Below are 12001 nucleotides of genomic sequence, written 5' to 3'. Positions count from 1 at the left end.
TATCTCTGTTGCCAAGAAGAGCACCCGCAGTGCAGAGTGACTTTCCAACTAGTTAAACTGGAGGGAACAGATTCCAAAGCATTCAGAAGAGGGGACGCTGCTGCTTTTTTAGCTACTGATTTTTAATTTTAAAATGGAAAGTATTCTCCAGTTTTAAGCATTACTTGGAGATAGCTCCGTAACAGATGAAAGGGAGGCTGGGGTGTGAGGGGTGGGGTGGTGGTGCTGTTGCGCTAAGTTGCTTCAGTCATGTCCGACTCTTAGTGACCCCATGGATTGTAGCCCGCCAGGCTCCTCTATCCACAGGATTCTCCAGGCAAGAACACTGGAGTGGGTTGCCATTTCCTACTCCAGGGGATCTTCTTAACCCAGGGATGGAACCCACGTCTCTTACGTCTCTTGTATTGGCAGTTGAGTGCTTTACCACCTGGGAAGCCCGGTGAGGGGTGGAGGTGGTGGAGAATTTGTCCACAATTGAGTGCAAGGGAAGAGAAAAAGGTACAGGAGGTAGAGCCCCCGACGCTAGGTGGCCACCATTCTCTCAGCAAAAGCAGGCCAGGGGTGTTCTTACTAGCTGGTCCCACGCATGGTCCTGTGTGCGAGGGAACATGGTGACTCCTAACTGTTTTCTCCACTCCAGCGGGAGGAGGCGTAGCCTGTTCTCTAAGAATTGTGGCCCAAATTTCAAACAGAGAGCATGATAGGCCCTCGACTCAGGCTCTACATAGAGCGTGGATGGTTGGAAAAGGCACCCTCCAGCTGCATCACGTGTGAGCAGGCAGCATGGCCTGGCCCCCTTCACGCTTCCTTGAGAGGACTCATTACCCGAGGTAAGATGGGGCCATCTGCGAAAGGACTGGCTGACCAGGGGCCCTCCAGGTGGGGGCCACTCTGGAGGGGAAACTCCATGTGGCCCAATAGTTTTTACTTCGTTTCTTTGCAGGGGCCCTGGGGGCCTGAGCAGAGTTTGAAACGATGGGATTGCTTGTGGTCACCAAAGGGAGCGTGAGCATACTTCCGCACCCCTGTTGACATCTATTCCTGACTTTAACCCAGATCCAGTGGAAACCCAGAATGTCTTATTTTAGCAAGAACCAACAAGAATGTTTTAGGATCTAGTATGAAGTAGGAGTTGGGAATAATTGTTCCTAATCCCCACTTGACCCTCCTGAACAGCCCAGATCCTCGCCATGTCCAGGGTATTGTTTATTTTATTTTAATTGGAGGATAATTGCTTTACCATGTTGTGTTGGTTTCTGCTATAGAACAACGTGAATCAGCCATAAGTATACATATATCCCCTCCCTCTTGAGCCTTCCTCCCAGCCCCCCATGCCACACTTCTATGTCATTACAGAGCACCAGGCTGAGTTGCCTGCTCTATACAGCTACTTCCTGCTAGCTAGCTATTTTGTACATGGTGGCACATATACATCAGTGCTACTCTGTCAATTCCAGGGCATCGTTTAAAGGATTGAAGTTGAGATATGTATACATCTGTGATTGTGCATGAGGTCAATGTGCCCAGACTGATGTGGATGCTGAAGGCAGGCCTTTCGTTTGCTCCCCTTCATTCATTTTTTTGCCTGCCTTCGTGTCTGGCCGAGGGGCTGGTGGTGGGATCCGTAGCTCACCCCTTCTCCCTCTAACTTGGCCATCTTCACTTAAGGTGGGTTTTCCAGAATTTTTCTGGCTGTTGTTAGGTTGCAGCCCAAGGCCAAGGAAACCTCCATCTGCCCAAGGTCCTCTTGGGGATGGAAGGCGTGGAGGGGTGGAGTGGATGTGGACCCTGGCTTAGTCAGACAAGAGCCCGTTTTAGACTTTGGGAGTTCCCCTAGCCGTGGTACAGCGCTCTATGGCAAATCCTTTTGTGTTCTCACCAAGGGTGGGAAAGAAGCAGCAAATTATTTGTCTAATCCACAAATCACATTTCTGAGACGGAGCAGGCAAGTGCTGGGAGTCCTCTGCCTCCAATTCAGCATCAGACGCCAGGGCATAGGAGGGACTTTGCCCATGAGGGTTGCGTGCCGTTATGAAAAGAACAAAGAGACAAGGCTGGGGGTGGGGGGTGGATGCAAAAAATGGCAGCCCCTCCCGGCCCAGTAAACACGCCGTTGCTTTGCCGTCTCCACTCCAAAGGCTACCACTTTCATTGCTCTCCCAGCAAAGAAACCTTTCTTCAGAGCGAGTGGCGGGGTACAAAGGCAGAGCACAAAATGTGTGCACATCACAGTCCCTGCAATTCTGTTTGAACAAGCATATTGATTGGGGCTGACCCTGTTACATTTTTTCCCTATTATTTGAAAAGGTGCATCTAAGTGTAGTGAATTGAACCAGCAGAGCTGAACTTTCCATGAAAACTTCTCAAGGTATTTCTTCAGTTCAAAGCTTTTGAATTTTAAAGGGCATTTTTAATACGAGTCTGTTGAGTATTCTCTGCCAAAGCCCAACAAGGGATGTTAAATGCAGATGAGGCTGGAGCGAGGGTGCAGGTGGGGGTGGACTCGCCCACGCTGCGGAGGGTGCAGGTCATGGCTGGAGGGTGCGGACCCGCCCAGGAAGGACTGAGCTTTGGGGAGAGAGGCCGAGCCTGTGGAGCAGCACACACAGGCAGGCCCTAGAGAGTTTCTCTCTGAGCTCACTGGGGACTGCACAGGACATGGGGAAGAAGTTTCCCAGCTGAGCTTCTCGAAGGCTCTTTCATGGGGAGCTGAGAGGTACTTGCTAAGGGGCTTCTTCTGATGGATGAGGTTTTGTCCTTGGGAAGTAAGGGGTTCCTTACTCAACTGCTTTAGAACTGAGAAGGCATGAGAGGCACAGCCCCCCTGGCTGAGGTCACAGAGTCAGAAAGGAAGCTGCTGCTGACCTCAGCCCTTGACATCACTTAACACTCAGAGATGCTTTCCCACTGAGCCCTGAGCTGCATCCCAGTCCTTAACTGATCTGACATTTAGGGACACTTTGCCAGTTGTGTGGGCCACAACAGTGGTCCCTCAATGCCATCCTGGTGGTGGGTCCTTGGAAGTATTCAGAATCTCATTTTCCCCTACACAGGGGGCCTCTCCTGACCCACTGAAGGCACAGAGCCCCCTTTGAGTTCCAAGTGTCCGTTTGCCTCCAGAGGCTTCTTGGGTCTGGAAGGCATCTTCTTTATAGATCCTGAATTTGAGATCAGAGGCAAAATCATCCCAGGGAGAAGCTGAAAAATCAGATCCAGGGCTTGGGCATCTCAGCAAAATCCTTTCAATGTCCTTGCCTAGAAGACTGGCCTGGGAAGGTCAGGACAGAGTAAGATGGCACTGAGCCTCAGGTGCCCGCTTTCGTTGTGACCATGGCCAGCCAATCCATTTTTAGGAGACTGACTGGCAAGGAGGCAGTCACCTCTGGGGCCGGGCTGCCTGGATTCTAAATCTGATCACGCCATTTTGCCAGTCCTGTAACCTTAGGCAAGTTATCTGTCCTTGCTTCAGTTCCCTCACTTATAAAGATTTATATTGGCATCTACCTCAGGAGAGTTGTTAATGAAGATTAAATGAATTATGACGTTGAAAATGCTAAGCATGGTTCTTGACCCCATAGGAAGCACTAGAAAAAATATGACAAAAGTTCTCATTTACCTGCTATTAAGACATGAGTTTGTGCAAACGCCAGGAGACTGTGAAGGACAGGGAAACCTGGCATGCTGCAATCCCTGGGGTTGCAAAGAGTCGGACATGACTTAGCAACTGAACAAGTTATAATTATTTAACATACTGCATTCTCATTCTTTGTTTACTTGTTTATAGCCAATAAGCATTGTCTTGTTCATTATATCATCCCTAGTGCTGAGAACAATGGCTGCCACAAAGAAGGTACTAAGAAATTTGTTGAATGAGTGAAGGAATGAAAAAGTCAAGGGCTGTCAGCCAGGAAGCTTTCTCTCCTTCTCAAATGACTTTGCCTCTCTGCTCTGTTACACGTTTTATACTCAAGCCCCTAGAGAGCATTCCTAGTGCCCTATTTTTAAGTTTCTTGAGTAGTAGGTAAGAGCAGTGCAGATAGATCCACCCTTATTAATTGACTCTGACCTTGGGCAAGTCATGCTACCTCCCTAAGCTTCAGTTTCCTCCTTTGAGAAATAAGAATGACAGTCCCTACCATACATGGGTGATGTGAAGACTGAGTGGGCCGACCGTCACTGTGCTGGTTTGCTCATGTAGGATCCTTACTATGGACAGCAAGGCTTCAGACCCTTCCACATTTAAAGCCTGTGTCCTTTCCCTGGCTCTGGATAAACAGATTGGGGTCAGCTGCTTTTGCCCACCCCAGTCGTCTGCCCTCCACCGTTTCTCTGCCATTTTAGACAGCTGCCTGCAGCAAGTTAAGCAGTGGCCCAGGGCTTTTGAAGTGTGGGTTCACAAGGCCGTGCCACCGCCAGGCTGCCTCCCTCGGCTCTCCAGGGGCTGAGGACAGGCGAATCCTCTGAGGCCTCTCCTCGCAGCCCTGAGGCTGTCCACCCCGACATCAGATCAACCTGTGTGTGCGCCTTTGATGTCAATTCCCAAACTGGAGCCTTGTCCTGCTCTGAGGACCTGGGCTTTGAAGTTGGCCTATAAACTGAGCTTTCAGGAAGAAAGTTGTCTGTTGTGCCTCAGAGCACGCCTGGGCCCTGTAAAGGCACACGGAATGCCATGAACACCTGATAAATAATTCTTTCTGGGCCTGAGAAAGATCCATTCCATTGATAGGGAAGGAAAATTCCCTTGACCTTTTCACTGAAGTTCTGGGTGGGGGAAGTGGTTAGAGAGGATTTTGAGTCTTCTTGCTGAAGTCACATCGGGTAGGCAGGTTGTCTCAGAGCTGAGCTCCAATGACTGCCCCCAAAGGGCCCCTGGTCCCTGACTCCTGACCTGAGGCCCCCCCGCCAGCCCTGTCCCTGCTTGGAACAGGGGAGAAGATGGGGCCCTCTCACTGAAAGAGAGACCGCGGTCCCCTCCAGGCCAAACCCTGCTGCAAATAGCAGGGCTTCCGGGAGGCTCAGCCCTGTTGCCTACCTTCACTTCCAGGGCCTGGCATGGTCAAGAGAGGAGGCAGACAGGGTTTCCCACCTGAAGGAGTCCCCATATGGATACTGGCTTGTGTACCCTGAGCATTTAACCTCATGCCAGGCCTTCTGCTGGGCCCCTTTTGTGCATGATTGGATAATAGGATGTGGGTATATGTGTAGTTTTGGGAAAGCTTCCTTTATGGCAAAATGTAACATACACCTAGAAAGTCTATGAAATAACAGCATACAGCTCAAAAAAATGATCAGAAAACAGGTATCTGTGTAATCACTGCCTTAGTTAAGAAATCCAAGTTTGCCAGGATGCAGGAAGCTCTGTTAATGGCCCTTCCTGCTCAGTTAGGCCCTCCGCCTCCCAGACTTCTGTTATTACTATGTACTTTTTTAAGCAGGCCTGGTCAGATACTCTAACTTATTTTTGTTTCCTGAAATGTGTACCAGTGGAATAATAGAATGGAATAATAAAGAATGTAACCCTTTGTGTCAGGCTTGTTTCCACTAAACATTATGATTTCATCCATCCAACTATGTTTCACTCATCTTGCTGTCGTATAGTATTCCCTGCAGGAATATTCGAGGAGTTTTTATCCACTCTACTGTCAAAGGACATTTGGATGTTTCCAGCTTGGAGCTATTAAAAATAATGCTGCTGTGTACATTTTTATATCTATCCCTCAATCCACAGGCAATCATTTCTTAGGGTCTATGCCTCGGTATAGAGTTAATAGGTTATAAGGTATGCACACTTTCAATTTAGGTAGCAGATGTCAAACTGGTTTCCAAAGTGATAGTACTAATTTATAGTCCCACCATGAATATGTGAGTTTCTCCATATCCTCATTGTGGTGGCAGCCTCTGAGATGGCCCCCCAGTGATGCCCGCCTTCTGGCATTCACACCATCTGTAAGCCCATTCCCTTAAGTGTGGGCTGGAGCTAGCAGTTCCTTTCTAATGAATAGGACATGACAGAACCTAACAGGGTGTCACTTTCAAGATGAGGTTACAAGGAGACTGTTGCTTCTGTCTTAATCCTCCCTTGCTTTCTCACTGGAGAAACCATGTTGTGAGCTAACCTGTGGGGAGGCCCACAGGGCAGGGACAGATGTCTGTGACCAACAGCCAGTGAGGACCTAAGAGTGAGCTTGGAAATGGGTCCTCCCTGCCTCTAGTCAGCCCTCGAGATGATTACAGCCCTGCCTGCCACCTTGATTACAACCTTGTGAGAGACCTTCAGCCAGAAGCACCCAGCAGAGCCCAGATTCTTGACTCATAGAAACTGTGAGATAAATGTTTATTGTTTTAAGTTGTTAAGTTTTAGGGTAATTTGTTACATGGCAATAGATAATATACTCAACAAAACTTTTAAAAAAATTGTAACTATTTTTGATATGTATGAATTAGGTTTACTAGCATCTTCATGGTTATTGATATTGCATATCCTTTCAAATTTTCCTTGACCTTTCGGATTTCTTTATTCATGAGGTATCTTCAGGACTCTTTATCATTATTCCATTGGTTTATGTTATCTTTTTCTTGTTGATTTGTAGAGGTTCTAGACGTAAGCCTGTCTTAATCTTGGCTACCCTTAGAAAGAAGTCTGAGGGAAGGGCTTGTATGCAGAGTTAATTTGGGAAACAATCCAAGGAAGAGAGGGCTTCCCTGGTGGCTCAGCTGGTAAAGAATCTGCCTGCAATGCAGGAGACCTGGGTTTGATCTCTGGGTTGGGAAGATCCCTTGGAGGAGGGCATGGCAACCCACTCCAGTATTCCTGCCTGGAGAATCCCCATGGACAAAGGAACCTGGTGGGCTACAGTCCATGGGGTTGCAAAAGAGTTGGACACGACTGAGCGACTAAGTATATCCAAGGAACAGAAGTGGCAAAGAAGGGAAAGCAACAGAGGCATGTGCCTTCTCAAGCTGGTCACTGTTGTGAAAAACTTGGGCTCAGTTTCACTGGGACCTTCTGAAGAGTCACGTAAAATGCTCCTCAAAATTATCCACCTGTGGTATAAGAAGAGCATTTATCTTCTGGCTCAGAGCCTCCCCTGACCAAGGGCTCCCCATGGGGTAAGTCCCTCACATCTCCATATCCCACGTGTGGGTGATTCCCATGTGAACCCCACACTGGGGCAGCTAAGAAGCTCTGGGGCACCATGTGACGTGTGGCTAAAATGAGATCCTATCACAGTCATATCTAGAGGATGTGTGAAACACAAGGAGTATTTGACACAGAACCTGTCATGGATCATGTGCATTGCAAATGTCTTATATCACTCTGGCTTTCCTTTTCACTTTCAATCAATAGATATTACTAGTTTTAAGGTAATCATGTAAATATTTTCCTTTGTAGTTTGCAATATTTTGCATCTTGTTCAAAGTCTTCTTGTACTTTAAGTCATAAAACTATTCTCCTCCGTTATTCTCTAAGGAGCTTTCTTGTTTTGCTTTTCACAGATCTACAGTATACCTGGAACTGGTTTTTAAGTTAAGGTGTGAAGTGGGCATCAGATTTCATTTTTCCCCATAGATGTCCAACTTATTGAAGAATCTATAATTTTCTTCCCACTGCTGTGCCACTTTGTCGTAATCAAGTATTTGTATATGTGTGACTCTAATTTTCTGTTCTCTTGTCTATTTGTCGATCACTGTGCCAACATCATACTCTTTTAATTAGTGGGGCTTTATAGTAAGTGTTGATACACAGAAAAGCAAAGTGTCTATCTTGTTCTTATTTTCCACAACTATCTTGGCTATTTTTGGTCTTTTCCCTTGTAAATTTTAGAACTTGTCAGATTTTATTTTCCACCCTCAATTGGATTTTTTTTTTTTCTGAGAATACATTGTATGAAGATTACTTTGGAGAGAATTATATCACTACAATATTGAGTGTCCTAGTCTATGAACCTATTTATTTAAACCTTTAAATATTTCTCTCCAAAATATTTTATTGGAAAAAAATTATGCTTCTAGCAGTGGTAGACAAGGGTACTTTGAAGCAACATTCCTACTGAGAACAAATGGAAAAGGAGGCTGAACTATTTTTAAAAAATATGTATTTGAAGGCAATGCAGAGCTCGCAAAGCTGTAAAAATTTGTAGAGCCAAGATCCAGAGGAATGGAGCAAAGATAGGAAGCAGGCGGCCAGCCTCTGGTATCCCTTTCCCCCTGAAGTAGATTGTCTGTTCCAAAAGCTGTGACGCTGCGAGCCTGAGCAGCTGTTTTGCTGGATGCTCCTCTCTTACCACGTTTGTATACAGCTTAGGAGTTAGTCAAGGACCAGGGGAGTTTCTTTATGTAGATTTATGTAGTCTCTGGAACTCTCCCCTCCAAACTGCGATCTCTTGACAGCCCTGAATGCTACCTTCACCCAGTGAGGGTTTGTACTTTGTTGAAAAATGCCCCTAGAGAGAAATCTGGTTTGAATGTGGAACTCATTGCGAGCACTTCCCTTTCAATGTCAGAAGCCCTTTGTGGGTTGGCCAACCCAAATGTCTTACCTTTATTCTTGAAGGAATTTCCACTGGGATAGGGTGGTAAGTTTTTTTTTTTTTTCTGTCTTTGTTTTGAGGATATTACATTGTCTTCTGGCTTCTTTGGCTTATATATAGTGTGTGATCAGTCGCTCAGTCATCTTAACTCTATGTGACCCCGTGGGCCATAGCTTGCTAGGCTCCACTGTCCATGGAATTTCCCAGGCAAGAATAATTAGAGTGGGTAGCCATTTCCTTCTCCCAACCCAGGGATCCAATCTGGGTCTCCTGCATTGCAGGCAGATTCTTTACCACTGCGCCATCTGGGAAGTTATATCGAGAAGTTATATGTCTTACTCTTGCACCCTTGCAACAAAGGTCCATCTAGTCAAGGCTATGGTTTTTCCAGGGGTCATGTATGGATGTGAGTTGGACTGTGAAGAAAGCTAAGCACCGAATTGATGCTTTTGAACTGTGATGTTGGAGAAGACTCTTGAGAGTCCCTTGGACTGCAAGGAGATCTAACCAGTCCATCCTAAAGGAGACCGGTCCTGGGTGTTCATTGGAAGGACTGATGCTGAAGCCGAAACTCCAATACTTTGGCCACCTCATGCAAAGAGTTGACTCATTGGAAAAGATTCTGATGCTGGGAGGGACTGGGGGCAGGAGTTTGGGTGAACTCTGGGAGTTGGTGATGGACAGGGAGGCCTGGCGTGCTGTGATTCATGGGGTGGCAAAGAATCGGACACGACTGAGCAAATGAACTGACTGACTTGCACCCTTAATATGTCTTTTTCCCCCACCTCTATCTGCATTGAGTTTTTTTCTTGTCTTTGGGTCACAGCACTTTTACTGTAATATGCCTAGGTGTGATTTTGTCTTTATCCAGCTTGGGAATTGTAGATCTCAAATCTATGGATGGGTATCTTTGGTCAGTTTTGGAAGATTCTTAACCTTCATCTCTTTGAAAATTAATTTCCCCCATACTCTCTTTCGGTGACTCCAATTATATACGAATGTATGTGTAATATACATATTTTTATACACCCTTTTTACTGTATTTTCCACTCCTGGAAAACAGTATCTTATTGTGCAAGATTCCATTAAATCCATGTGAAAAGGATTTGACAAATTAGTTATTTCTCTTACTGAAATACTGATGCGACTAGAATTTTTCTATGCTAAGAAGCAGTGTCTGTCTCTGACATTACCAGTGATGAAACTCAAAAACCTTCATGGAATTTGACATAAGTCACCTTTTGTTTCAAGGACATAGGGCAAAAGACATGGAGGATTTTCCTGGTCACAAGGTTAAATATTTAAGGTTATAGACTGCATTGCGCTAGTCCTCAACGGCAAATTCTGAGTGACTTAGGCACCCACATGCTCTTTGATAAATATCTGTGATATGCAGGGCCTTCTAACATGCAGCCCCCAAGGCAGGAGCCTATCTCACCTGGGCCTAAAGGTAGGCAAAGCCCGTGCCAGTTCTTTCTCATTGTTTAGTTACCTGCAAATATTTACTCAGCACCTACTCTGTGCCAGGCACTATTCTAGCTTCTGGAAGGACAGCAGTAAATGAAATCAGTCCCTGCTCTAATGAAGCATACATTCTGGTGAAGGGGAGACAGGACATATATATATCACTGCTGTCCTCTCAGGAGCTAGAATAGTGCCTGGCACAGAGTAGGTGCTGAGTAAATATCTGCAGGTAACTAAACAATGAAAAAGAACTGGCACAGGCTTTGCATGAGGATATTAAAATAGAGGAAAAAGGGTCAAGAAAAATAAATGACATGTGAAGAACACTGACCAGAAAAACATTTCCTCAAGAAACAGTTGAAAGCTATGATCAAAGATTTCATGACAACCTTAATATCTTATGATCTCTATAAACTGATACATCAGAAATACAAGAGGATATGAGGAAACAGAAGAAACATGAACTGGCAGAATTCAAGGAAAAAAGTACATAATCATAAAATGAATATAAAATTGGAATGATGAGTACACAGTGCTCAAATCACAATAAGGAGAAAAGAGGGATAAAAATAAAAATGACATGGGGACAGGAAATGAAATATGCACATGTAATTGGAGTTTCTAAAGGAGAAAACTTCTATTTTTATAGATGAAAGCATTGAGAAACCTTGCTCACATGGAGTCACTTAATAGATTTCAGAAACATCATTCTGATGTTATTCAGTCACTAAATGTCTGACTCTTTGCAACTCGACTGCAGTACACTAGGCTCCCCTGTCCTCCACTATCTTCCGGGATTTGCTCAAATTCATGTCCACTGAGTCAATGTTATCTAACCATCTCATCCTCTGCTACCCCCTTCTCCTTTTGCCTTCAATCTTTCCCAGCATCAGGATCTTTTCCAATGAGTCAGTTCTTTGCATCAAGTGGCCAAAAAATGTTGTTTAGGAAAGAATCATTGATTTCATTGATCAAAGCAGTTTTCAATGCAGTTGCGGTGTTAAATACAGTTGGGTAGAAAGTTGGAGTGGATTGGGGGGAAGGGAATAGCAGTGAAGCAAACAGTAACAGCAGTAAGTTATTAAAACTTGAAAATGTGGCTTCCCTGGTGGCTCAGTGGTCAAGAATCTGCCTACCAATGCGAGAGAAATGGGTTTGATCTCTGGGTTGGGAAGGTCCCCCAGAGAAAGAAATGGCAACCCACTACAGTATCCTTGCTTAGGAAATCCCATGGACCAGAGGAGCCTGGCTGGCTACAGTTCATGGGGCTGCAAAAGAGTCACACACAACTTGGCAGCTGAACAACAATGCATTTTACCTGTTTTAACTAATTCTCATAATAACCATGCAAGGTGGTTGCTATTGATAACCTCATTTTACTGATCAAAGGGTGGAAGGAGACTCAGATCTAGTTATGCCCAAGGTCACTGAGTTTATCACTAAGTTGGTAGAGCTGGGACGTGACCTAGAAGAGTGGAGCACTTCGCCATGGTTGTCAAATTAGGCTGAAGTTCGGGGAATTTCTGCCTGATAAAACCTATTATTTAACGTGAGCTAGTATATAAGGACATATTATAAGAGTGAAGGAGGAAAGAGAGGGTCACAAGTTTGAAAATAGGGGTTTTCAACAGTTAAGAATGGGAGAAGGGTTGACTAGAGAAAACAGTAAGGATAATATGCAGTGTTGTTAACCAACATTTAGAAATACTGGTTTGTTCAGTTGGTGGGCTTTCTCCAGAAATAATCCTTAGGAAACTGGATAATCCAGGGCTGTATTTCTAGGAATGTTATGACATTTAGGGAAGGTTATTTGGGTTACTGACAACAGGGACACTGAAGTGATCACATAAAAAAATCTAGACAGGGCTTATGAAACAGGTGACAACAGTGAAATGATCTGATTTGAATATACATAAAGGAACAGAGCAGTTATGGTCAGAGGTAAGATTTCTACATTTGTCATTTCAGAGATAAAGTTGTTTTTGGATACTGAAAGTATCCAAGAT

The sequence above is a fragment of the Capra hircus genome, chromosome 15 (assembly GCF_001704415.2).
Source record: "Capra hircus breed San Clemente chromosome 15, ASM170441v1, whole genome shotgun sequence".
NCBI lineage: Eukaryota > Metazoa > Chordata > Mammalia > Artiodactyla > Bovidae > Capra > Capra hircus.
Note: the sequence above shows the minus strand (reverse complement) of the source record.